Source organism: Triturus cristatus, chromosome 12, assembly GCF_964204655.1.
Source record: "Triturus cristatus chromosome 12, aTriCri1.1, whole genome shotgun sequence".
Lineage (NCBI taxonomy): Eukaryota > Metazoa > Chordata > Amphibia > Caudata > Salamandridae > Triturus > Triturus cristatus.
Genome location: NC_140595.1, coordinates 728,038,866 through 728,065,895, shown reverse-complemented (window position 1 = coordinate 728,065,895; position 27,030 = coordinate 728,038,866). Strand labels below are relative to the sequence as shown.

At 40.4% G+C, this 27,030-nt stretch overlaps 12 non-coding genes across 12 annotated transcripts; all 12 read right to left on the bottom strand.

Moving 5' to 3' along the window:
• Positions 1-2,120: 2,120 nt before the first annotated feature.
• TRNAH-GUG (transfer RNA histidin (anticodon GUG)) lies at positions 2,121-2,192 on the bottom strand. Its single transcript has one exon. It is a non-coding gene; the product is annotated as a tRNA-His (tRNA).
• A 1,281-nt stretch (positions 2,193-3,473) lies between these two features.
• On the bottom strand, positions 3,474-3,555 carry TRNAS-AGA (transfer RNA serine (anticodon AGA)). The gene has a single exon. It is a non-coding gene; the product is annotated as a tRNA-Ser (tRNA).
• Positions 3,556-5,728: 2,173 nt separating this feature from the next.
• Positions 5,729-5,800, bottom strand: TRNAH-GUG (transfer RNA histidin (anticodon GUG)). Its single transcript has one exon. It is a non-coding gene; the product is annotated as a tRNA-His (tRNA).
• Positions 5,801-7,081: 1,281 nt separating this feature from the next.
• Positions 7,082-7,163, bottom strand: TRNAS-AGA (transfer RNA serine (anticodon AGA)). Its single transcript has one exon. It is a non-coding gene; the product is annotated as a tRNA-Ser (tRNA).
• Positions 7,164-11,102: 3,939 nt separating this feature from the next.
• On the bottom strand, positions 11,103-11,184 carry TRNAS-AGA (transfer RNA serine (anticodon AGA)). Its single transcript has one exon. It is a non-coding gene; the product is annotated as a tRNA-Ser (tRNA).
• A 2,173-nt stretch (positions 11,185-13,357) lies between these two features.
• TRNAH-GUG (transfer RNA histidin (anticodon GUG)) lies at positions 13,358-13,429 on the bottom strand. The gene has a single exon. It is a non-coding gene; the product is annotated as a tRNA-His (tRNA).
• A 1,281-nt stretch (positions 13,430-14,710) lies between these two features.
• TRNAS-AGA (transfer RNA serine (anticodon AGA)) lies at positions 14,711-14,792 on the bottom strand. Its single transcript has one exon. It is a non-coding gene; the product is annotated as a tRNA-Ser (tRNA).
• A 3,939-nt stretch (positions 14,793-18,731) lies between these two features.
• Positions 18,732-18,813, bottom strand: TRNAS-AGA (transfer RNA serine (anticodon AGA)). The gene has a single exon. It is a non-coding gene; the product is annotated as a tRNA-Ser (tRNA).
• A 2,173-nt stretch (positions 18,814-20,986) lies between these two features.
• Positions 20,987-21,058, bottom strand: TRNAH-GUG (transfer RNA histidin (anticodon GUG)). The gene has a single exon. It is a non-coding gene; the product is annotated as a tRNA-His (tRNA).
• Positions 21,059-22,339: 1,281 nt separating this feature from the next.
• Positions 22,340-22,421, bottom strand: TRNAS-AGA (transfer RNA serine (anticodon AGA)). The gene has a single exon. It is a non-coding gene; the product is annotated as a tRNA-Ser (tRNA).
• Positions 22,422-24,594: 2,173 nt separating this feature from the next.
• Positions 24,595-24,666, bottom strand: TRNAH-GUG (transfer RNA histidin (anticodon GUG)). The gene has a single exon. It is a non-coding gene; the product is annotated as a tRNA-His (tRNA).
• Positions 24,667-25,947: 1,281 nt separating this feature from the next.
• On the bottom strand, positions 25,948-26,029 carry TRNAS-AGA (transfer RNA serine (anticodon AGA)). Its single transcript has one exon. It is a non-coding gene; the product is annotated as a tRNA-Ser (tRNA).
• Positions 26,030-27,030: the final 1,001 nt, after the last annotated feature.

The following is a 27,030-nucleotide window of genomic DNA, read 5'->3' as shown; positions in this document are numbered from 1 at the left end:
ATCAAAGTACTGATATTCTGCAATGCGCTTTTTAAAAACAATGTTTTTTTCATCATGCACGTTCTGTCCTAAAAACAAAAATTGCATGAGTATATCTCTGGATCTTTAGAAGGATACGCTTGCATTCAAACTCTCTTGTGGCACTCAATTTTTTGGACCCTGTTGCACTCTGTTTTTGCGCTGCTTTTAGTCTATGACCCATATTACAGAAGTCAACCATCTCTGAGTATTTGGGACTCCTTTGTAAGTGCCTTATCTTTAATCCTTGGAAAGCTCTATAATAAAGGGGTCTGTCAAAGATTGCTTGAATGGAAGATAAAAGAAGGCCCACTTGTCTCACCAAATGCAGTAGAGAAACCTGATGTTTTACTCATGTTATCCTTAGTTCATTTTTGTTAGACCTGGCATCCTTAAGGTGGCCTACCAGCAACCTTTTCGCTTTTCACCTCACGTTTTGCTGTATCTTTATGTTGGCCTTAGGACTCTAATCACTTTATCACTACTGTGAGAAAGTGGCTCTGTATATACTGTTCCCAAATAGGTACAGTGTGCACAGAGTCCCCAGTCCCCAGAGGTTTGGCAGAGGCTAAAGTTAGATATAACCTTACTCTCTAAAGTGGTAGCTTGCCGAGCAGTAAGGAAGTATCAGAGTACAGTGTAAAACATTTGTTGTACACACTCAGTCAGCAAATGGTCTCACACACTCAAGAACTGAACTCTAGGCCATTGGTTTGCATAAAAAAGATATTGTTGTTTTATTTTAGAACCAACAATAGGTATCAAAATATACTTTCTCAGAATGAGATGCTTTAGTTAAATACTTTGCAATAGGCAATTGACTTTTGCAGGTAATAGTTACAGTTTATTGCAATAGGCAACACAATTTGAATCACAATAATACATTGAGCTCAATGGGAATTTTAAGTTATATGCAATTAATTACTTTCAGGATTACTTTTCTAAATCCAGGACTGGATCCTAGATTCAGTCATGGGACAGTTCTTGGAAACAAGTGAGTAAATTCGTTTTAGTTACTGTTGTGATTTTTAAGCAATATTTTGCTATTTTAAAAGTTGACACTTAGAAACTTTTGCTGATCAAATTACCAATGTTATCCTATGGAAGGAAATTCCCTTAGCAGGTAAGTGGGGTTATGGTTACTTTTTCTAGGTCAGTGTTGGATCCTAGATCCAGCACTACTGTACCACCTGTAAGCAGTTGAGAAACTGCGTTTAAGTTATACAGGCGATTTTTAAGGAATATTTACATGTTTGCAAAATCGACACCACTTAGAAGAATTTCCAAGTGAAACCACTCAATGTTAGCCTATGGAAGAAAAGTGAGTCATCGGCTTTTAGGTAAGTACTGGACTGGCAGAGTTATGGTTCTGGGCATAGACTCAGGGGTCTCCTAGGGGAGTCCCAGCCTACTTGCCAAGCCTTAAACTCCCCTTTTATTACATATAATTTACCCCTAAGGTAGGCCCTAGGTAGTCCTAGGTGCATGATGCTATGTAAGTAAAAAATAAGATATGTACTTTGGTGGTTCGCATGTCCTGTAGGTACCAAACAGTCTATTTCATTTTTCACTACTGTGAGGTCTACCCCTCTCATAGGTTAGCTCCGGGTGTTCCCCTATACTTTTCATTTGGTAATTCCATATCGGAGAGGAGTAGCTTTATTTATTTATTGAAAATCCTACTTACTGGTGAGGTTGGATTTAACTTTACTATTTTAGAAATGCCACTTTTAGAGAGTGAACATTTCTCTGCACTTACTGCTCTATTTGCCTGAAACCTGGCCCCAATACTCATCTGGATTGGGCTGGGTGACAGCAAAATTTGTGCCTTCCCTCTAGAGAGCCACAACACAGGTCACTCAACTGCACCTGGGGGGTGAGCTCCGCTCCCCCTCCACCCCCAATAGGTTCAAGAACGATAATTTATGTAAGTAAATACATTATAGCTACAGCTTATAATCATGCGAGTTTAAATCATTTGTTGTTAGATGGTTTAAATATTTGAAAGGATCTGTTTTTAATAGACATTTTACAAAAACTACTGGTACATTTGCTAATTCTGTAAAATTAACACCCAACTGCCATGACATTGCCAACCACAATGCCGTGACTCGGATTCGAACCGAGGTTGCTGCGGCCACAACGCAGAGTACTAACCACTATACGATCACGGCGAGCTACTTGGGCTCAACGACAAACAGTGACATGGAGAATTTAAAATTCGGAACACTCAGGGCTGTTCCTGTGATAGGCTGGATGTATTCATTGCTTCCTCATTCCTCATTCAGAGGCTGCGTCTCCTCAGTGGTTGATAGGCTGAAACCGTTTCCTGGCCGCCTGCTTGTGAAATGCCAGGAGTAAAAGATCACACATTACACTTGCGGACCTGTGATGGGACACCAATGCAGAGAAACCCACCTGGAACAGACCTTCTATTCTGTCTATTAGACCTGCATCTTCCCTGCACCTTTCAAGCCATTTGTATGTGAAGCAAGAAAGAGTTAGAGAGTGATCCATCTACACTTGTATAGGGAGGATGTCGCCGTGAGCTCCTCCCAGCTAATCACACAAACAGCAGAAAAGCAAGATAAATACACAGTTGAGGGGTGGGCTGCATGGTTATGTTTTTGAGTAATTATTGAAACTGACCTCAGTGGCTCATTAGCAGAGCTGCGGCTAATGACTGGTGCCAAATCATGATGAAGCAAGCACCATGGCTCGTAGGGGACCCACAACACGCTTTTCTTAGCTCACTGAATTAAAGTATAAACTTCCACCGTGTGTGAGTGGTAAAGGCTTGTTAATATGGTTCCTTTTCCAATTCAAGTCTGACAACAAGAGGCAGGAACCACGTGGCTTCGGAAGCTCAGGAAAGTAGCCACCAACCACAGAGAAAGAGAGAACTGGCAGTATAAGAGATGGAGAAAACAGAAGCAGGAGCAAGGAGCTCAAATGAGATTGATGGCGTTTAAATAGAGCGCGTAAAGGAACAGTTACACAGCTAAGAAATGGGAAAGACAGACTAGGGAAAAAAACACAGAAAGAGCCTGTAGATGAAATTCTCTTCCTGGGACAGCAGGTTAAGAGAAATTACACATGGAGAGGTTAAGCATGTAACACGGGGGAGAATAAAAAAGAAAATGCAGTTTTATAAAGTGTGTTTGCCAATCCAGCCAGCACTTTTGTTCTATTTCTCTCTTTGCGTCTTTTATTGGTAAAGTAACTTTCAAGTGCATGCGCAGGTATGAATGAGAGAGCAACAGTATAATAATTTGAAGCGTTTACACCAGTGCTAAAGTAGGAATGAGGTGTAGCAAAGACATGAAAGAGGTAGCGATAACAAATATGTCGAGAGGCAATAGTGACACAAAAATAAGCCACCTATTTATAAAACTGAAATGGAAGAAATACTAAAGGTTAACTTCTGAAATTGTAGCCCATAATAAAAAGATTCTCGTTGTTGGCAGGATTCGAACCTGCGCGGGGATACCCCAATGGATTTCTAGTCCATCGCCTTAACCACTCGGCCACAACAACTTACTGTAAGCTGCATGCAAATATTTTGTTTGAAAGTTTTGAAGTTTTCCCACATCAAAGTACTGATATTCTGCAATGCGCTTTTTAAAAACAATGTTTTTTTCATCATGCACGTTCTGTCCTAAAAACAAAAATTGCATGAGTATATCTCTGGATCTGTAAAAGGATACGCTTGCATTCAAACTCTCTTGTGGCACTCAATTTTTTGGACCCTGTTGCACTTTGTTTTTGCGCTGCTTTTAGTCTATGACCCATATTACAGAAGTCAACCATCTCTGAGTATTTGGGACTCCTTTGTAAGTGCCTTATCTTTAATCCTTGAAAAGCTCTATAATAAAGGGGTCTGTCAAAGATTGCTTGAATGGAAGATAAAAGAAGGCCCACTTGTCTCACCAAATGCAGTAGAGAAACCTGATGTTTTACTCATGTTATCCTTAGTTCATTTTTGTTAGACCTGGCATCCTTAAGGTGGCCTACCAGCAACCTTTTTGCTTTTCACCTCACGTTTTGCTGTATCTTTATGTTGGCCTTAGGACTCTAATCACTTTATCACTACTGTGAGAAAGTGGCTCTGTATATACTGTTCCCAAATAGGTACAGTGTGCACAGAGTCCCCAGTCCCCAGAGGTTTGGCAGAGGCTAAAGTTAGATATAACCTTACTCTCTAAAGTGGTAGCTTGCCGAGCAGTAAGGCAGTATCAGAGTACAGTGTAAAACATTTGTTGTACACACTCAGTCAGCAAATGGTCTCACACACTCAATAACTGAACTCTAGGCCATTGGTTTGCATAAAAAAGATATTGTTGTTTTATTTTAGAACCAACAATAGGTATCAAAATATACTTTCTCAGAATGAGATGCTTTAGTTAAATACTTTGCAATAGGCAATTGACTTTTGCCGGTAATAGTTACAGTTTATTGCAATAGTGAACACAATTTGAATCACAATAACACATTGAGCTCAATGGGAATTTTAAGTTATATGCAATTAATTACTTTCAGGATTACTTTTCTAAATCCAGGACTGGATCATAGATTCAGTCCTGGGACAGTTCTTGGAAACAAGTGAGTAAATTCGTTTTAGTTACTGTTGTGATTTTTAAGCAATATTTTGCTATTTTAAAAGTTGACACTTAGAAACTTTTGCTGATCAAATTACCAATGTTATCCTATGGAAGGAAATTCACTTAGCAGGTAAGTGGGGTTATGGTTACTTTTTCTAGGTCAGTGTTGGATCCTAGATCCAGCACTACTGTACCACCTGTAAGCAGTTGAGAAACTGTGTTTAAGTTATACAGGCGATTTTTAAGGAATATTTACATGTTTGCAAAATCGACACCACTTAGAAGAATTTCCAAGTGAAACCACTCAATGTTAGCCTATGGAAGAAAAGTGAGTCATCGGCTTTTAGGTAAGTACTCGACTGGCAGAGTTATGGTTCTGGGCATAGACTCAGGGGTCTCCCAGGGGAGTCCCAGCCTACTTGCCAAGCCTTAAACTCCCCTTTTATTACATATAATTTACCCCTAAGGTAGGCCCTAGGTAGTCCTAGGTGCATGATGCTATGTAAGTAAAAAATAAGATATGTACTTTGGTGGTTCGCATGTCCTGTAGGTACCAAACAGTCTATTTCATTTTTCACTACTGTGAGGTCTACCCCTCTCATAGGTTAGCTCCGGGTGTTCCCCTATACTTTTCATTTGGTAATTCCATATCGGAGAGGAGTAGCTTTATTTATTTATTGAAAATCCTACTTACTGGTGAGGTTGGATTTAACTTTACTATTTTAGAAATGCCACTTTTAGAGAGTGAACATTTCTCTGCACTTACTGCTCTATTTGCCTGAAACCTGGCCCCAATACTCGTCTGGATTGGGCTGGGTGACAGCAAAATTTGTGCCTTCCCTCTAGAGAGCCACAACACAGGTCACTCAACTGCACCTGGGGGGTGAGCTCTGCTCCCCCTCCACCCCCAATAGGTTCAAGAATGATAATTTATGTAAGTAAATACATTATAGCTACAGCTTATAATCATGCGAGTTTAAATCATTTGTTGTTAGATGGTTTAAATATTTGAAAGGATCTGTTTTTGATAGACATTTTACAAAAACTACTGGTACATTTGCTAATTCTGTAAAATTAACACCCAACTGCCATGACATTGCCAACCACAATGCCGTGACTCGGATTCGAACCGAGGTTGCTGCGGCCACAACGCAGAGTACTAACCACTATACGATCACGGCGAGCTACTTGGGCTCAACGACAAGCAGTGACATGGAGAATTTAAAATTCGGAACACTCAGGGCTGTTCCTGTGATAGGCTGGATGTATTCATTGCTTCCTCATTCCTCATTCAGAGGCTGCGTCTCCTCAGTGGTTGATAGGCTGAAACCGTTTCCTGGCCGCCTGCTTGTGAAGTGCCAGGAGTAAAAGATCACACATTACACTTGCGGACCTGTGATGGGACACCAATGCAGAGAAACCCACCTGGAACAGACCTTCTATTCTGTCTATTAGACCTGCATCTTCCCTGCACCTTTCAAGCCATTTGTATGTGAAGCAAGAAAGAGTTAGAGAGTGATCCATCTACACTTGTATAGGGAGGATGTCGCCGTGAGCTCCTCCCAGCTAATCACACAAACAGCAGAAAAGCAAGATAAATACACAGTTGAGGGGTGGGCTGCATGGTTATGTTTTTGAGTAATTATTGAAACTGACCTCAGTGGCTCATTAGCAGAGCTGCGGCTAATGACTGGTGCCAAATCATGATGAAGCAAGCACCATGGCTCGTAGGGGACCCACAACACGCTTTTCTTAGCTCACTGAATTAAAGTATAAACTTCCACCGTGTGTGAGTGGTAAAGGCTTGTTAATATGGTTCCTTTTCCAATTCAAGTCTGACAACAAGAGGCAGGAACCACGTGGCTTCGGAAGCTCAGGAAAGTAGCCACCAACCACAGAGAAAGAGAGAACTGGCAGTATGAGAGATGGAGAAAACAGAAGCAGGAGCAAGGAGCTCAAATGAGATTGATGGCGTTTAAATAGAGCGCGTAAAGGAACAGTTACACAGCTAAGAAATGGGAAAGACAGACTAGGGAAAAAAACACAGAAAGAGCCTGTAGATGAAATTCTCTTCCTGGGACAGCAGGTTAAGAGAAATTACACATGGAGAGGTTAAGCATGTAACACGGGGGAGAATAAAAAAGAAAATGCAGTTTTATGAAGTGTGTTTGCCAATCCAGCCAGCACTTTTGTTCTATTTCTCTCTTTGCGTCTTTTATTGGTAAAGTAACTTTCAAGTGCATGCGCAGGTATGAATGAGAGAGCAACAGTATAATAATTTGAAGCGTTTACACCAGTGCTAAAGTAGGAATGAGGTGTAGCAAAGACATGAAAGAGGTAGCGATAACAAATATGTCGAGAGGCAATAGTGACACAAAAATAAGCCACCTATTTATAAAACTGAAATGGAAGAAATACTAAAGGTTAACTTCTGAAATTGTAGCCCATAATAAAAAGATTCTCGTTGTTGGCAGGATTCGAACCTGCGCGGGGATACCCCAATGGATTTCTAGTCCATCGCCTTAACCACTCGGCCACAACAACTTACTGTAAGCTGCATGCAAATATTTTGTTTGAAAGTTTTGAAGTTTTCCCACATCAAAGTACTGATATTCTGCAATGCGCTTTTTAAAAACAATGTTTTTTTCATCATGCACGTTCTGTCCTAAAAACAAAAATTGCATGAGTATATCTCTGGATCTGTAAAAGGATACGCTTGCATTCAAACTCTCTTGTGGCACTCAATTTTTTGGACCCTGTTGCACTCTGTTTTTGCGCTGCTTTTAGTCTACGACCCATATTACAGAAGTCAACCATCTCTGAGTATTTGGGACTCCTTTGTAAGTGCCTTATCTTTAATCCTTGAAAAGCTCTATAATAAAGGGGTCTGTCAAAGATTGCTTGAATGGAAGATAAAAGAAGGCCCACTTGTCTCACCAAATGCAGTAGAGAAACCTGATGTTTTACTCATGTTATCCTTAGTTCATTTTTGTTAGACCTGGCATCCTTAAGGTGGCCTACCAGCAACCTTTTTGCTTTTCACCTCACGTTTTGCTGTATCTTTATGTTGGCCTTAGGACTCTAATCACTTTATCACTACTGTGAGAAAGTGGCTCTGTATATACTGTTCCCAAATAGGTACAGTGTGCACAGAGTCCCCAGTCCCCAGAGGTTTGGCAGAGGCTAAAGTTAGATATAACCTTACTCTCTAAAGTGGTAGCTTGCCGAGCAGTAAGGCAGTATCAGAGTACAGTGTAAAACATTTGTTGTACACACTCAGTCAGCAAATGGTCTCACACACTCAAGAACTGAACTCTAGGCCATTGGTTTGCATAAAAAAGATATTGTTGTTTTATTTTAGAACGAACAATAGGTATCAAAATATACTTTCTCAGAATGAGATGCTTTAGTTAAATACTTTGCAATAGGCAATTGACTTTTGCAGGTCATAGTTACAGTTTATTGCAATAGGCAACACAATTTGAATCACAATAATACATTGAGCTCAATGGGAATTTTAAGTTATATGCAATTAATTACTTTCAGGATTACTTTTCTAAATCCAGGACTGGATCCTAGATTCAGTCCTGGGACAGTTCTTGGAAACAAGTGAGTAAATTCGTTTTAGTAACTGTTGTGATTTTTAAGCAATATTTTGCTATTTTAAAAGTTGACACTTAGAAACTTTTGCTGATCAAATTACCAATGTTATCCTATGGAAGGAAATTCACTTAGCAGGTAAGTGGGGTTATGGTTACTTTTTCTAGGTCAGTGTTGGATCCTAGATCCTGCACTACTATACCACCTGTAAGCAGTTGAGAAACTGCGTTTAAGTTATACAGGCGATTTTTTTAAGAATATTTACATGTTTGCAAAATCGACACTTAGAAGAAATTTCACAGAAAAACAGTCAATGGTTTCCTATGGAAGAAAATTCAAGTTACGGGTAAAGTACGTTCTCGTTATTTTTGTAATCCAGTGCTGGGGTCCTAGGCTCAGTACTGGGACATCTATCTAAAACAGGTAAACAATTACGTTTTCACAGTTGGTACGATTTTTAAAGAATATTTATAAGTTTCAAAAATCGACACTTAGAACATTTTCAGCAAAAAGCAGGCAATGATATCCCATGGAAGGAAATTCGAGTTACTGGTAAGTACGGTTAAAATTACTTTTCAGGGTCAGTACTGAGCTCCAAGATGCAGCACTGAGGTCTCTCCTGATAACGGGTGAGTAAATCAGAATTCGTTGTCCGGCTGATTTTAGATGAATATTTTAAAGTTCCAAAACTCCACACCACTTAGAAGAATTTCCAAGTGAAACCACTCAATGTTAGCCTATGGAAGAAAAGTGAGTTATCGGCTTTTAGGTAAGTACTCGACTGGCAGAGTTATGGTTCTGGGCATAGACCAGGGGTCTCCCAGGGGAGTCCCAGCCTACTTGCCAAGCCTTAAACTCCCCTTTTATTACATATAATTTACCCCTAAGGTAGGCCCTAGGTAGTCCTAGGTGCATGATGCTATGTAAGTAAAAAATAAGATATGTACTTTGGTGGTTCGCATGTCCTGTAAGTACCAAACAGTCTATTTCATTTTTCACTACTGTGAGGTCTACCCCTCTCATAGGTTAGCTCTGGGTATTCCCCTATACTTTTTATTTGGTAATTCCATATCGGAGAGGAGTAGCTTTATTTATTTATTGAAAATCCTACTTACTGGTGAGGTTGGATTTAACTTTACTATTTTAGAAATGCCACTTTTAGAGAGTGAATATTTCTCTGCACTTACTGCTCTATTTGCCTGAAACCTGGCCCCGATACACGTCTGGATTGGGCTGGGTGACAGCAAAATTTGTGCCTTCCCTCTAGAGAGCCACAACACAGGTCACTCAACTGCACCTGGGGGGTGAGCTCCGCTCCCCCTCCACCCCCAATAGGTTCAAGAACGATAATTTATGTAAGTAAATACATTATAGCTACAGCTTATAATCATGCGAGTTTAAATCATTTGTTGTTAGATGGTTTAAATATTTGAAAGGATCTGTTTTTAATAGACATTTTACAAAAACTACTGGTACATTTGCTAATTCTGTAAAATTAACACCCAACTGCCATGACATTGCCAACCACAATGCTGTGACTCGGATTCGAACCGAGGTTGCTGCGGCCACAACGCAGAGTACTAACCAGTATACGATCACGGCGAGCTACTTGGGCTCAATGACAAACAGTGACATGGAGAATTTATAATTCGGAACACTCAGGCGTGTCCCTGTGATAGGGTGGATGTATTCATTGCTTCCTCATTCCTCATTCAGAGGCTGCGTCTCCTCAGTGGTTGATAGGCTGAAACCGTTTCCTGGCCGCCTGCTTGTGAAATGCATGGAGTCAAAGATCACACATTACACTTGCGGACCTGTGATGGGACACCAATGCAGAGAAACCCACCTGGAACAGACCTTCTATTCTGTCTATTAGACCTGCATCTTCCCTGCACCTTTCAAGCCATTTGTATGTGAAGCAAGAAAGAGTTAGAGAGTGATCCATCTACACTTTTATAGGGAGGATGTCGCCGTGAGCTCCTCCCAGCTAATCACACGAACAGCAGAAAAGCAAGATAAATACACAGTTGAGGGGTGGGCTGCATGGTTATGTTTTTGAGTAATTATTGAAACTGACCTCAGTGGCTCATTAGCAGAGCTGCGGCTAATGACTGGTGCCAAATCATGATGAAGCAAGCACCATGGCTCGTAGGGGACCCACAACACGCTTTTCTTAGCTCACTGAATTAAAGTATAAACTTCCACCGTGTGTGAGTGGTAAAGGCTTGTTAATATGGTTCCTTTTCCAATTCAAGTCTGACAACAAGAGGCAGGAACCACGTGGCTTCGGAAGCTCAGGAAAGTAGCCACCAACCACAGAGAAAGAGAGAACTGGCAGTATGAGAGATGGAGAAAACAGAAGCGGGAGCAAGGAGCTCAAATGAGATTGATGGCATTTAAATAGAGCGCGTAAAGGAACAGTTACACAGCTAAGAAATGGGAAAGACAGACTAGGGAAAAAAACACAGAAAGAGCCTGTAGATGAAATTCTCTTCCTGGGACAGCAGGTTAAGAGAAATTACACATGGAGAGGTTAAGCATGTAACACGGGGGAGAATAAAAAAGAAAATGCAGTTTTATGAAGTGCGTTTGCCAATCCAGCCAGCACTTTTGTTCTATTTCTCTCTTTGCGTCTTTTATTGGTAAAGTAACTTTCAAGTGCATGCGCAGGTATGAATGAGAGAGCAACAGTATAATAATTTGAAGCGTTTACACCAGTGCTAAAGTAGGAAAGAGGTGTAGCAAAGACATGAAAGAGGTAGCGATAACAAATATGTGGAGAGGCAATAGTGACACAAAAATAAGCCACCTATTTATAAAACTGAAATGGAAGAAATACTAAAGGTTAACTTCTGAAATTGTAGCCCATAATAAAAAGATTCTCGTTGTTGGCAGGATTCGAACCTGCGCGGGGATACCCCAATGGATTTCTAGTCCATCGCCTTAACCACTCGGCCACAACAACTTACTGTAAGCTGCATGCAAATATTTTGTTTGAAAGTTTTGAAGTTTTCTCACATCAAAGTACTGATATTCTGCAATGCGCTTTTTAAAAACAATGTTTTTTTCATCATGCACGTTCTGTCCTAAAAACAAAAATTGCATGAGTATATCTCTGGATCTGTAAAAGGATACGCTTGCATTCAAACTCTCTTGTGGCACTCAATTTTTTGGACCCTGTTGCGCTCTGTTTTTGGGCTGCTTTTAGTCTATGACCCATATTACAGAAGTCAACCATCTCTGAGTATTTGGGACTCCTTTGTAAGTGCCTTATCTTTAATCCTTGAAAAGCTCTATAATAAAGGGGTCTGTCAAAGATTGCTTGAATGGAAGATAAAAGAAGGCCCACTTGTCTCACCAAATGCAGTAGAGAAACCTGATGTTTTACTCATGTTATCCTTAGTTCATTTTTGTTAGACCTGGCATCCTTAAGGTGGCCTACCAGCAACCTTTTCGCTTTTCACCTCACGTTTTGCTGTATCTTTATGTTGGCCTTAGGACTCTAATCACTTTATCACTACTGTGAGAAAGTGGCTCTGTATATACTGTTCCCAAATAGGTACAGTGTGCACAGAGTCCCCAGTCCCCAGAGGTTTGGCAGAGGCTAAAGTTAGATATAACCTTACTCTCTAAAGTGGTAGCTTGCCGAGCAGTAAGGAAGTATCAGAGTACAGTGTAAAACATTTGTTGTACACACTCAGTCAGCAAATGGTCTCACACACTCAAGAACTGAACTCTAGGCCATTGGTTTGCATAAAAAAGATATTGTTGTTTTATTTTAGAACCAACAATAGGTATCAAAATATACTTTCTCAGAATGAGATGCTTTAGTTAAATACTTTGCAATAGGCAATTGACTTTTGCAGGTAATAGTTACAGTTTATTGCAATAGGCAACACAATTTGAATCACAATAATACATTGAGCTCAATGGGAATTTTAAGTTATATGCAATTAATTACTTTCAGGATTACTTTTCTAAATCCAGGACTGGATCCTAGATTCAGTCATGGGACAGTTCTTGGAAATAAGTGAGTAAATTCGTTTTAGTTACTGTTGTGATTTTTAAGCAATATTTTGCTATTTTAAAAGTTGACACTTAGAAACTTTTGCTGATCAAATTACCAATGTTATCCTACGGAAGGAAATTCCCTTAGCAGGTAAGTGGGGTTATGGTTACTTTTTCTAGGTCAGTGTTGGATCCTAGATCCAGCACTACTGTACCACCTGTAAGCAGTTGAGAAACTGCGTTTAAGTTATACAGGCGATTTTTAAGGAATATTTACATGTTTGCAAAATCGACACCACTTAGAAGAATTTCCAAGTGAAACCACTCAATGTTAGCCTATGGAAGAAAAGTGAGTCATCGGCTTTTAGGTAAGTACTCGACTGGCAGAGTTATGGTTCTGGGCATAGACTCAGGGGTCTCCCAGGGGAGTCCCAGCCTACTTGCCAAGCCTTAAACTCCCCTTTTATTACATATAATTTACCCCTAAGGTAGGCCCTAGGTAGTCCTAGGTGCATGATGCTATGTAAGTAAAAAATAAGATATGTACTTTGGTGGTTCGCATGTCCTGTAGGTACCAAACAGTCTATTTCATTTTTCACTACTGTGAGGTCTACCCCTCTCATAGGTTAGCTCCGGGTGTTCCCCTATACTTTTCATTTGGTAATTCCATATCGGAGAGGAGTAGCTTTATTTATTTATTGAAAATCCTACTTACTGGTGAGGTTGGATTTAACTTTACTATTTTAGAAATGCCACTTTTAGAGAGTGAACATTTCTCTGCACTTACTGCTCTATTTGCCTGAAACCTGGCCCCAATACTCGTCTGGATTGGGCTGGGTGACAGCAAAATTTGTGCCTTCCCTCTAGAGAGCCACAACACAGGTCACTCAACTGCACCTGGGGGGTGAGCTCTGCTCCCCCTCCACCCCCAATAGGTTCAAGAATGATAATTTATGTAAGTAAATACATTATAGCTACAGCTTATAATCATGCGAGTTTAAATCATTTGTTGTTAGATGGTTTAAATATTTGAAAGGATCTGTTTTTGATAGACATTTTACAAAAACTACTGGTACATTTGCTAATTCTGTAAAATTAACACCCAACTGCCATGACATTGCCAACCACAATGCCGTGACTCGGATTCGAACCGAGGTTGCTGCGGCCACAACGCAGAGTACTAACCACTATACGATCACGGCGAGCTACTTGGGCTCAACGACAAGCAGTGACATGGAGAATTTAAAATTCGGAACACTCAGGGCTGTTCCTGTGATAGGCTGGATGTATTCATTGCTTCCTCATTCCTCATTCAGAGGCTGCGTCTCCTCAGTGGTTGATAGGCTGAAACCGTTTCCTGGCCGCCTGCTTGTGAAATGCCAGGAGTAAAAGATCACACATTACACTTGCGGACCTGTGATGGGACACCAATGCAGAGAAACCCACCTGGAACAGACCTTCTATTCTGTCTATTAGACCTGCATCTTCCCTGCACCTTTCAAGCCATTTGTATGTGAAGCAAGAAAGAGTTAGAGAGTGATCCATCTACACTTGTATAGGGAGGATGTCGCCGTGAGCTCCTCCCAGCTAATCACACAAACAGCAGAAAAGCAAGATAAATACACAGTTGAGGGGTGGGCTGCATGGTTATGTTTTTGAGTAATTATTGAAACTGACCTCAGTGGCTCATTAGCAGAGCTGCGGCTAATGACTGGTGCCAAATCATGATGAAGCAAGCACCATGGCTCGTAGGGGACCCACAACACGCTTTTCTTAGCTCACTGAATTAAAGTATAAACTTCCACCGTGTGTGAGTGGTAAAGGCTTGTTAATATGGTTCCTTTTCCAATTCAAGTCTGACAACAAGAGGCAGGAACCACGTGGCTTCGGAAGCTCAGGAAAGTAGCCACCAACCACAGAGAAAGAGAGAACTGGCAGTATGAGAGATGGAGAAAACAGAAGCAGGAGCAAGGAGCTCAAATGAGATTGATGGCGTTTAAATAGAGCGCGTAAAGGAACAGTTACACAGCTAAGAAATGGGAAAGACAGACTAGGGAAAAAAACACAGAAAGAGCCTGTAGATGAAATTCTCTTCCTGGGACAGCAGGTTAAGAGAAATTACACATGGAGAGGTTAAGCATGTAACACGGGGGAGAATAAAAAAGAAAATGCAGTTTTATGAAGTGTGTTTGCCAATCCAGCCAGCACTTTTGTTCTATTTCTCTCTTTGCGTCTTTTATTGGTAAAGTAACTTTCAAGTGCATGCGCAGGTATGAATGAGAGAGCAACAGTATAATAATTTGAAGCGTTTACACCAGTGCTAAAGTAGGAATGAGGTGTAGCAAAGACATGAAAGAGGTAGCGATAACAAATATGTCGAGAGGCAATAGTGACACAAAAATAAGCCACCTATTTATAAAACTGAAATGGAAGAAATACTAAAGGTTAACTTCTGAAATTGTAGCCCATAATAAAAAGATTCTCGTTGTTGGCAGGATTCGAACCTGCGCGGGGATACCCCAATGGATTTCTAGTCCATCGCCTTAACCACTCGGCCACAACAACTTACTGTAAGCTGCATGCAAATATTTTGTTTGAAAGTTTTGAAGTTTTCCCACATCAAAGTACTGATATTCTGCAATGCGCTTTTTAAAAACAATGTTTTTTTCATCATGCACGTTCTGTCCTAAAAACAAAAATTGCATGAGTATATCTCTGGATCTGTAAAAGGATACGCTTGCATTCAAACTCTCTTGTGGCACTCAATTTTTTGGACCCTGTTGCACTCTGTTTTTGCGCTGCTTTTAGTCTACGACCCATATTACAGAAGTCAACCATCTCTGAGTATTTGGGACTCCTTTGTAAGTGCCTTATCTTTAATCCTTGAAAAGCTCTATAATAAAGGGGTCTGTCAAAGATTGCTTGAATGGAAGATAAAAGAAGGCCCACTTGTCTCACCAAATGCAGTAGAGAAACCTGATGTTTTACTCATGTTATCCTTAGTTCATTTTTGTTAGACCTGGCATCCTTAAGGTGGCCTACCAGCAACCTTTTTGCTTTTCACCTCACGTTTTGCTGTATCTTTATGTTGGCCTTAGGACTCTAATCACTTTATCACTACTGTGAGAAAGTGGCTCTGTATATACTGTTCCCAAATAGGTACAGTGTGCACAGAGTCCCCAGTCCCCAGAGGTTTGGCAGAGGCTAAAGTTAGATATAACCTTACTCTCTAAAGTGGTAGCTTGCCGAGCAGTAAGGCAGTATCAGAGTACAGTGTAAAACATTTGTTGTACACACTCAGTCAGCAAATGGTCTCACACACTCAAGAACTGAACTCTAGGCCATTGGTTTGCATAAAAAAGATATTGTTGTTTTATTTTAGAACGAACAATAGGTATCAAAATATACTTTCTCAGAATGAGATGCTTTAGTTAAATACTTTGCAATAGGCAATTGACTTTTGCAGGTCATAGTTACAGTTTATTGCAATAGGCAACACAATTTGAATCACAATAATACATTGAGCTCAATGGGAATTTTAAGTTATATGCAATTAATTACTTTCAGGATTACTTTTCTAAATCCAGGACTGGATCCTAGATTCAGTCCTGGGACAGTTCTTGGAAACAAGTGAGTAAATTCGTTTTAGTAACTGTTGTGATTTTTAAGCAATATTTTGCTATTTTAAAAGTTGACACTTAGAAACTTTTGCTGATCAAATTACCAATGTTATCCTATGGAAGGAAATTCACTTAGCAGGTAAGTGGGGTTATGGTTACTTTTTCTAGGTCAGTGTTGGATCCTAGATCCAGCACTACTATACCACCTGTAAGCAGTTGAGAAACTGCATTTAAGTTATACAGGCGATTTTTTTAAGAATATTTACATGTTTGCAAAATCGACACTTAGAAGAAATTTCACAGAAAAACAGTCAATGGTTTCCTATGGAAGAAAATTCAAGTTACGGGTAAAGTACGTTCTCGTTATTTTTGTAATCCAGTGCTGGGGTCCTAGGCTCAGTACTGGGACATCTATCTAAAACAGGTAAACAATTACGTTTTCACAGTTGGTACGATTTTTAAAGAATATTTATAAGTTTCAAAAATCGACACTTAGAACATTTTCAGCAAAAAGCAGGCAATGATATCCCATGGAAGGAAATTCGAGTTACTGGTAAGTACGGTTAAAATTACTTTTCAGGGTCAGTACTGAGCTCCAAGATGCAGCACTGAGGTCTCTCCTGATAACGGGTGAGTAAATCAGAATTCGTTGTCCGGCTGATTTTAGATGAATATTTTAAAGTTCCAAAACTCCACACCACTTAGAAGAATTTCCAAGTGAAACCACTCAATGTTAGCCTATGGAAGAAAAGTGAGTTATCGGCTTTTAGGTAAGTACTCGACTGGCAGAGTTATGGTTCTGGGCATAGACCAGGGGTCTCCCAGGGGAGTCCCAGCCTACTTGCCAAGCCTTAAACTCCCCTTTTATTACATATAATTTACCCCTAAGGTAGGCCCTAGGTAGTCCTAGGTGCATGATGCTATGTAAGTAAAAAATAAGATATGTACTTTGGTGGTTCGCATGTCCTGTAAGTACCAAACAGTCTATTTCATTTTTCACTACTGTGAGGTCTACCCCTCTCATAGGTTAGCTCTGGGTATTCCCCTATACTTTTTATTTGGTAATTCCATATCGGAGAGGAGTAGCTTTATTTATTTATTGAAAATCCTACTTACTGGTGAGGTTGGATTTAACTTTACTATTTTAGAAATGCCACTTTTAGAGAGTGAATATTTCTCTGCACTTACTGCTCTATTTGCCTGAAACCTGGCCCCGATACACGTCTGGATTGGGCTGGGTGACAGCAAAATTTGTGCCTTCCCTCTAGAGAGCCACAACACAGGTCACTCAACTGCACCTGGGGGGTGAGCTCCGCTCCCCCTCCACCCCCAATAGGTTCAAGAACGATAATTTATGTAAGTAAATACATTATAGCTACAGCTTATAATCATGCGAGTTTAAATCATTTGTTGTTAGATGGTTTAAATATTTGAAAGGATCTGTTTTTAATAGACATTTTACAAAAACTACTGGTACATTTGCTAATTCTGTAAAATTAACACCCAACTGCCATGACATTGCCAACCACAATGCTGTGACTCGGATTCGAACCGAGGTTGCTGCGGCCACAACGCAGAGTACTAACCAGTATACGATCACGGCGAGCTACTTGGGCTCAATGACAAACAGTGACATGGAGAATTTATAATTCGGAACACTCAGGCGTGTCCCTGTGATAGGGTGGATGTATTCATTGCTTCCTCATTCCTCATTCAGAGGCTGCGTCTCCTCAGTGGTTGATAGGCTGAAACCGTTTCCTGGCCGCCTGCTTGTGAAATGCCAGGAGTCAAAGATCACACATTACACTTGCGGACCTGTGATGGGACACCAATGCAGAGAAACCCACCTGGAACAGACCTTCTATTCTGTCTATTAGACCTGCATCTTCCCTGCACCTTTCAAGCCATTTGTATGTGAAGCAAGAAAGAGTTAGAGAGTGATCCATCTACACTTTTATAGGGAGGATGTCGCCGTGAGCTCCTCCCAGCTAATCACACGAACAGCAGAAAAGCAAGATAAATACACAGTTGAGGGGTGGGCTGCATGGTTATGTTTTTGAGTAATTATTGAAACTGACCTCAGTGGCTCATTAGCAGAGCTGCGGCTAATGACTGGTGCCAAATCATGATGAAGCAAGCACCATGGCTCGTAGGGGACCCACAACACGCTTTTCTTAGCTCACTGAATTAAAGTATAAACTTCCACCGTGTGTGAGTGGTAAAGGCTTGTTAATATGGTTCCTTTTCCAATTCAAGTCTGACAACAAGAGGCAGGAACCACGTGGCTTCGGAAGCTCAGGAAAGTAGCCACCAACCACAGAGAAAGAGAGAACTGGCAGTATGAGAGATGGAGAAAACAGAAGCGGGAGCAAGGAGCTCAAATGAGATTGATGGCATTTAAATAGAGCGCGTAAAGGAACAGTTACACAGCTAAGAAATGGGAAAGACAGACTAGGGAAAAAAACACAGAAAGAGCCTGTAGATGAAATTCTCTTCCTGGGACAGCAGGTTAAGAGAAATTACACATGGAGAGGTTAAGCATGTAACACGGGGGAGAATAAAAAAGAAAATGCAGTTTTATGAAGTGCGTTTGCCAATCCAGCCAGCACTTTTGTTCTATTTCTCTCTTTGCGTCTTTTATTGGTAAAGTAACTTTCAAGTGCATGCGCAGGTATGAATGAGAGAGCAACAGTATAATAATTTGAAGCGTTTACACCAGTGCTAAAGTAGGAAAGAGGTGTAGCAAAGACATGAAAGAGGTAGCGATAACAAATATGTGGAGAGGCAATAGTGACACAAAAATAAGCCACCTATTTATAAAACTGAAATGGAAGAAATACTAAAGGTTAACTTCTGAAATTGTAGCCGATAATAAAAAGATTCTCGTTGTTGGCAGGATTCGAACCTGCGCGGGGATACCCCAATGGATTTCTAGTCCATCGCCTTAACCACTCGGCCACAACAACTTACTGTAAGCTGCATGCAAATATTTTGTTTGAAAGTTTTGAAGTTTTCCCACATCAAAGTACTGATATTCTGCAATGCGCTTTTTAAAAACAATGTTTTTTTCATCATGCACGTTCTGTCCTAAAAACAAAAATTGCATGAGTATATCTCTGGATCTGTAAAAGGATACGCTTGCATTCAAACTCTCTTGTGGCACTCAATTTTTTGGACCCTGTTGCGCTCTGTTTTTGCGCTGCTTTTAGTCTATGACCCATATTACAGAAGTCAACCATCTCTGAGTATTTGGGACTCCTTTGTAAGTGCCTTATCTTTAATCCTTGAAAAGCTCTATAATAAAGGGGTCTGTCAAAGATTGCTTGAATGGAAGATAAAAGAAGGCCCACTTGTCTCACCAAATGCAGTAGAGAAACCTGATGTTTTACTCATGTTATCCTTAGTTCATTTTTGTTAGACCTGGCATCCTTAAGGTGGCCTACCAGCAACCTTTTCGCTTTTCACCTCACGTTTTGCTGTATCTTTATGTTGGCCTTAGGACTCTAATCACTTTATCACTACTGTGAGAAAGTGGCTCTGTATATACTGTTCCCAAATAGGTACAGTGTGCACAGAGTCCCCAGTCCCCAGAGGTTTGGCAGAGGCTAAAGTTAGATATAACCTTACTCTCTAAAGTGGTAGCTTGCCGAGCAGTAAGGAAGTATCAGAGTACAGTGTAAAACATTTGTTGTACACACTCAGTCAGCAAATGGTCTCACACACTCAAGAACTGAACTCTAGGCCATTGGTTTGCATAAAAAAGATATTGTTGTTTTATTTTAGAACCAACAATAGGTATCAAAATATACTTTCTCAGAATGAGATGCTTTAGTTAAATACTTTGCAATAGGCAATTGACTTTTGCAGGTAATAGTTACAGTTTATTGCAATAGGCAACACAATTTGAATCACAATAATACATTGAGCTCAATGGGAATTTTAAGTTATATGCAATTAATTACTTTCAGGATTACTTTTCTAAATCCAGGACTGGATCCTAGATTCAGTCATGGGACAGTTCTTGGAAACAAGTGAGTAAATTCGTTTTAGTTACTGTTGTGATTTTTAAGCAATATTTTGCTATTTTAAAAGTTGACACTTAGAAACTTTTGCTGATCAAATTACCAATGTTATCCTATGGAAGGAAATTCCCTTAGCAGGTAAGTGGGGTTATGGTTACTTTTTCTAGGTCAGTGTTGGATCCTAGATCCAGCACTACTGTACCACCTGTAAGCAGTTGAGAAACTGCGTTTAAGTTATACAGGCGATTTTTAAGGAATATTTACATGTTTGCAAAATCGACACCACTTAGAAGAATTTCCAAGTGAAACCACTCAATGTTAGCCTATGGAAGAAAAGTGAGTCATCGGCTTTTAGGTAAGTACTGGACTGGCAGAGTTATGGTTCTGGGCATAGACTCAGGGGTCTCCCAGGGGAGTCCCAGCCTACTTGCCAAGCCTTAAACTCCCCTTTTATTACATATAATTTACCCCTAAGGTAGGCCCTAGGTAGTCCTAGGTGCATGATGCTATGTAAGTAAAAAATAAGATATGTACTTTGGTGGTTCGCATGTCCTGTAGGTACCAAACAGTCTATTTCATTTTTCACTACTGTGAGGTCTACCCCTCTCATAGGTTAGCTCCGGGTGTTCCCCTATACTTTTCATTTGGTAATTCCATATCGGAGAGGAGTAGCTTTATTTATTTATTGAAAATCCTACTTACTGGTGAGGTTGGATTTAACTTTACTATTTTAGAAATGCCACTTTTAGAGAGTGAACATTTCTCTGCACTTACTGCTCTATTTGCCTGAAACCTGGCCCCAATACTCATCTGGATTGGGCTGGGTGACAGCAAAATTTGTGCCTTCCCTCTAGAGAGCCACAACACAGGTCACTCAACTGCACCTGGGGGGTGAGCTCCGCTCCCCCTCCACCCCCAATAGGTTCAAGAACGATAATTTATGTAAGTAAATACATTATAGCTACAGCTTATAATCATGCGAGTTTAAATCATTTGTTGTTAGATGGTTTAAATATTTGAAAGGATCTGTTTTTAATAGACATTTTACAAAAACTACTGGTACATTTGCTAATTCTGTAAAATTAACACCCAACTGCCATGACATTGCCAACCACAATGCCGTGACTCGGATTCGAACCGAGGTTGCTGCGGCCACAACGCAGAGTACTAACCACTATACGATCACGGCGAGCTACTTGGGCTCAATGACAAACAGTGACATGGAGAATTTAAAATTCGGAACACTCAGGGCTGTTCCTGTGATAGGCTGGATGTATTCATTGCTTCCTCATTCCTCATTCAGAGGCTGCGTCTCCTCAGTGGTTGATAGGCTGAAACCGTTTCCTGGCCGCCTGCTTGTGAAATGCCAGGAGTAAAAGATCACACATTACACTTGCGGACCTGTGATGGGACACCAATGCAGAGAAACCCACCTGGAACAGACCTTCTATTCTGTCTATTAGACCTGCATCTTCCCTGCACCTTTCAAGCCATTTGTATGTGAAGCAAGAAAGAGTTAGAGAGTGATCCATCTACACTTGTATAGGGAGGATGTCGCCGTGAGCTCCTCCCAGCTAATCACACAAACAGCAGAAAAGCAAGATAAATACACAGTTGAGGGGTGGGCTGCATGGTTATGTTTTTGAGTAATTATTGAAACTGACCTCAGTGGCTCATTAGCAGAGCTGCGGCTAATGACTGGTGCCAAATCATGATGAAGCAAGCACCATGGCTCGTAGGGGACCCACAACACGCTTTTCTTAGCTCACTGAATTAAAGTATAAACTTCCACCGTGTGTGAGTGGTAAAGGCTTGTTAATATGGTTCCTTTTCCAATTCAAGTCTGACAACAAGAGGCAGGAACCACGTGGCTTCGGAAGCTCAGGAAAGTAGCCACCAACCACAGAGAAAGAGAGAACTGGCAGTATAAGAGATGGAGAAAACAGAAGCAGGAGCAAGGAGCTCAAATGAGATTGATGGCGTTTAAATAGAGCGCGTAAAGGAACAGTTACACAGCTAAGAAATGGGAAAGACAGACTAGGGAAAAAAACACAGAAAGAGCCTGTATATGAAATTCTCTTCCTGGGACAGCAGGTTAAGAGAAATTACACATGGAGAGGTTAAGCATGTAACACGGGGGAGAATAAAAAAGAAAATGCAGTTTTATAAAGTGTGTTTGCCAATCCAGCCAGCACTTTTGTTCTATTTCTCTCTTTGCGTCTTTTATTGGTAAAGTAACTTTCAAGTGCATGCGCAGGTATGAATGAGAGAGCAACAGTATAATAATTTGAAGCGTTTACACCAGTGCTAAAGTAGGAATGAGGTGTAGCAAAGACATGAAAGAGGTAGCGATAACAAATATGTCGAGAGGCAATAGTGACACAAAAATAAGCCACCTATTTATAAAACTGAAATGGAAGAAATACTAAAGGTTAACTTCTGAAATTGTAGCCCATAATAAAAAGATTCTCGTTGTTGGCAGGATTCGAACCTGCGCGGGGATACCCCAATGGATTTCTAGTCCATCGCCTTAACCACTCGGCCACAACAACTTACTGTAAGCTGCATGCAAATATTTTGTTTGAAAGTTTTGAAGTTTTCCCACATCAAAGTACTGATATTCTGCAATGCGCTTTTTAAAAACAATGTTTTTTTCATCATGCACGTTCTGTCCTAAAAACAAAAATTGCATGAGTATATCTCTGGATCTGTAAAAGGATACGCTTGCATTCAAACTCTCTTGTGGCACTCAATTTTTTGGACCCTGTTGCACTTTGTTTTTGCGCTGCTTTTAGTCTATGACCCATATTACAGAAGTCAACCATCTCTGAGTATTTGGGACTCCTTTGTAAGTGCCTTATCTTTAATCCTTGAAAAGCTCTATAATAAAGGGGTCTGTCAAAGATTGCTTGAATGGAAGATAAAAGAAGGCCCACTTGTCTCACCAAATGCAGTAGAGAAACCTGATGTTTTACTGATGTTATCCTTAGTTCATTTTTGTTAGACCTGGCATCCTTAAGGTGGCCTACCAGCAACCTTTTTGCTTTTCACCTCACGTTTTGCTGTATCTTTATGTTGGCCTTAGGACTCTAATCACTTTATCACTACTGTGAGAAAGTGGCTCTGTATATACTGTTCCCAAATAGGTACAGTGTGCACAGAGTCCCCAGTCCCCAGAGGTTTGGCAGAGGCTAAAGTTAGATATAACCTTACTCTCTAAAGTGGTAGCTTGCCGAGCAGTAAGGCAGTATCAGAGTACAGTGTAAAACATTTGTTGTACACACTCAGTCAGCAAATGGTCTCACACACTCAATAACTGAACTCTAGGCCATTGGTTTGCATAAAAAAGATATTGTTGTTTTATTTTAGAACCAACAATAGGTATCAAAATATACTTTCTCAGAATGAGATGCTTTAGTTAAATACTTTGCAATAGGCAATTGACTTTTGCCGGTAATAGTTACAGTTTATTGCAATAGTGAACACAATTTGAATCACAATAACACATTGAGCTCAATGGGAATTTTAAGTTATATGCAATTAATTACTTTCAGGATTACTTTTCTAAATCCAGGACTGGATCATAGATTCAGTCCTGGGACAGTTCTTGGAAACAAGTGAGTAAATTCGTTTTAGTTACTGTTGTGATTTTTAAGCAATATTTTGCTATTTTAAAAGTTGACACTTAGAAACTTTTGCTGATCAAATTACCAATGTTATCCTATGGAAGGAAATTCACTTAGCAGGTAAGTGGGGTTATGGTTACTTTTTCTAGGTCAGTGTTGGATCCTAGATCCAGCACTACTGTACCACCTGTAAGCAGTTGAGAAACTGTGTTTAAGTTATACAGGCGATTTTTAAGGAATATTTACATGTTTGCAAAATCGACACCACTTAGAAGAATTTCCAAGTGAAACCACTCAATGTTAGCCTATGGAAGAAAAGTGAGTCATCGGCTTTTAGGTAAGTACTCGACTGGCAGAGTTATGGTTCTGGGCATAGACTCAGGGGTCTCCCAGGGGAGTCCCAGCCTACTTGCCAAGCCTTAAACTCCCCTTTTATTACATATAATTTACCCCTAAGGTAGGCCCTAGGTAGTCCTAGGTGCATGATGCTATGTAAGTAAAAAATAAGATATGTACTTTGGTGGTTCGCATGTCCTGTAGGTACCAAACAGTCTATTTCATTTTTCACTACTGTGAGGTCTACCCCTCTCATAGGTTAGCTCCGGGTGTTCCCCTATACTTTTCATTTGGTAATTCCATATCGGAGAGGAGTAGCTTTATTTATTTATTGAAAATCCTACTTACTGGTGAGGTTGGATTTAACTTTACTATTTTAGAAATGCCACTTTTAGAGAGTGAACATTTCTCTGCACTTACTGCTCTATTTGCCTGAAACCTGGCCCCAATACTCGTCTGGATTGGGCTGGGTGACAGCAAAATTTGTGCCTTCCCTCTAGAGAGCCACAACACAGGTCACTCAACTGCACCTGGGGGGTGAGCTCTGCTCCCCCTCCACCCCCAATAGGTTCAAGAATGATAATTTATGTAAGTAAATACATTATAGCTACAGCTTATAATCATGCGAGTTTAAATCATTTGTTGTTAGATGGTTTAAATATTTGAAAGGATCTGTTTTTGATAGACATTTTACAAAAACTACTGGTACATTTGCTAATTCTGTAAAATTAACACCCAACTGCCATGACATTGCCAACCACAATGCCGTGACTCGGATTCGAACCGAGGTTGCTGCGGCCACAACGCAGAGTACTAACCACTATACGATCACGGCGAGCTACTTGGGCTCAACGACAAGCAGTGACATGGAGAATTTAAAATTCGGAACACTCAGGGCTGTTCCTGTGATAGGCTGGATGTATTCATTGCTTCCTCATTCCTCATTCAGAGGCTGCGTCTCCTCAGTGGTTGATAGGCTGAAACCGTTTCCTGGCCGCCTGCTTGTGAAGTGCCAGGAGTAAAAGATCACACATTACACTTGCGGACCTGTGATGGGACACCAATGCAGAGAAACCCACCTGGAACAGACCTTCTATTCTGTCTATTAGACCTGCATCTTCCCTGCACCTTTCAAGCCATTTGTATGTGAAGCAAGAAAGAGTTAGAGAGTGATCCATCTACACTTGTATAGGGAGGATGTCGCCGTGAGCTCCTCCCAGCTAATCACACAAACAGCAGAAAAGCAAGATAAATACACAGTTGAGGGGTGGGCTGCATGGTTATGTTTTTGAGTAATTATTGAAACTGACCTCAGTGGCTCATTAGCAGAGCTGCGGCTAATGACTGGTGCCAAATCATGATGAAGCAAGCACCATGGCTCGTAGGGGACCCACAACACGCTTTTCTTAGCTCACTGAATTAAAGTATAAACTTCCACCGTGTGTGAGTGGTAAAGGCTTGTTAATATGGTTCCTTTTCCAATTCAAGTCTGACAACAAGAGGCAGGAACCACGTGGCTTCGGAAGCTCAGGAAAGTAGCCACCAACCACAGAGAAAGAGAGAACTGGCAGTATGAGAGATGGAGAAAACAGAAGCAGGAGCAAGGAGCTCAAATGAGATTGATGGCGTTTAAATAGAGCGCGTAAAGGAACAGTTACACAGCTAAGAAATGGGAAAGACAGACTAGGGAAAAAAACACAGAAAGAGCCTGTAGATGAAATTCTCTTCCTGGGACAGCAGGTTAAGAGAAATTACACATGGAGAGGTTAAGCATGTAACACGGGGGAGAATAAAAAAGAAAATGCAGTTTTATGAAGTGTGTTTGCCAATCCAGCCAGCACTTTTGTTCTATTTCTCTCTTTGCGTCTTTTATTGGTAAAGTAACTTTCAAGTGCATGCGCAGGTATGAATGAGAGAGCAACAGTATAATAATTTGAAGCGTTTACACCAGTGCTAAAGTAGGAATGAGGTGTAGCAAAGACATGAAAGAGGTAGCGATAACAAATATGTCGAGAGGCAATAGTGACACAAAAATAAGCCACCTATTTATAAAACTGAAATGGAAGAAATACTAAAGGTTAACTTCTGAAATTGTAGCCCATAATAAAAAGATTCTCGTTGTTGGCAGGATTCGAACCTGCGCGGGGATACCCCAATGGATTTCTAGTCCATCGCCTTAACCACTCGGCCACAACAACTTACTGTAAGCTGCATGCAAATATTTTGTTTGAAAGTTTTGAAGTTTTCCCACATCAAAGTACTGATATTCTGCAATGCGCTTTTTAAAAACAATGTTTTTTTCATCATGCACGTTCTGTCCTAAAAACAAAAATTGCATGAGTATATCTCTGGATCTGTAAAAGGATACGCTTGCATTCAAACTCTCTTGTGGCACTCAATTTTTTGGACCCTGTTGCACTCTGTTTTTGCGCTGCTTTTAGTCTACGACCCATATTACAGAAGTCAACCATCTCTGAGTATTTGGGACTCCTTTGTAAGTGCCTTATCTTTAATCCTTGAAAAGCTCTATAATAAAGGGGTCTGTCAAAGATTGCTTGAATGGAAGATAAAAGAAGGCCCACTTGTCTCACCAAATGCAGTAGAGAAACCTGATGTTTTACTCATGTTATCCTTAGTTCATTTTTGTTAGACCTGGCATCCTTAAGGTGGCCTACCAGCAACCTTTTTGCTTTTCACCTCACGTTTTGCTGTATCTTTATGTTGGCCTTAGGACTCTAATCACTTTATCACTACTGTGAGAAAGTGGCTCTGTATATACTGTTCCCAAATAGGTACAGTGTGCACAGAGTCCCCAGTCCCCAGAGGTTTGGCAGAGGCTAAAGTTAGATATAACCTTACTCTCTAAAGTGGTAGCTTGCCGAGCAGTAAGGCAGTATCAGAGTACAGTGTAAAACATTTGTTGTACACACTCAGTCAGCAAATGGTCTCACACACTCAAGAACTGAACTCTAGGCCATTGGTTTGCATAAAAAAGATATTGTTGTTTTATTTTAGAACGAACAATAGGTATCAAAATATACTTTCTCAGAATGAGATGCTTTAGTTAAATACTTTGCAATAGGCAATTGACTTTTGCAGGTCATAGTTACAGTTTATTGCAATAGGCAACACAATTTGAATCACAATAATACATTGAGCTCAATGGGAATTTTAAGTTATATGCAATTAATTACTTTCA